This window comes from Myotis davidii, unplaced genomic scaffold (assembly GCF_000327345.1).
Source record: "Myotis davidii unplaced genomic scaffold, ASM32734v1 scaffold586, whole genome shotgun sequence".
In the NCBI taxonomy this organism is placed as follows: Eukaryota; Metazoa; Chordata; class Mammalia; order Chiroptera; family Vespertilionidae; genus Myotis; species Myotis davidii.
Window position 1 is genome coordinate 258,092 of NW_006296809.1, and position 304 is coordinate 258,395.

The following is a 304-nucleotide window of genomic DNA, read 5'->3' on the forward strand; positions in this document are numbered from 1 at the left end:
CAGCGTGGAGGTAGGCCGGCCAGAGCCCAGGTCGGGGGCCGCCTGGTCGGCCAGCTGCACCTCCAGCCTCAGCCCAAGCCCCAGGCCTCACGCTGGAGAAGACAGGAGCGCGAAGGCCGCCCACACCCTGGGCCTCTGTGGGCATCTTACCGGACAGTGCTGGATTTCTCGGCTCGACTCTAACACTGTCTGGTAACGATGTTCAAAGGTGACCCACCGCGCTGCCGCGAGCGGCCCCAGGACGTGCTGTCCTGAGTCCCTGGCCCGGAGCCGGGCTGAGCCCCAGGGCGGGAGGGGCACGGGG

At 69.7% G+C, this 304-nt stretch overlaps 1 protein-coding gene across 1 annotated transcript in view; it reads left to right on the plus strand.

The window, feature by feature from the left end:
• Window positions 1-304, plus strand: part of TTLL10 (tubulin tyrosine ligase like 10) — a gene marked incomplete at its 3' end in the record, with an annotated part of 23,307 nt that overhangs the window by 7,948 nt on the left and 15,055 nt on the right. The gene's annotated exons all lie outside the window — the stretch shown is intronic.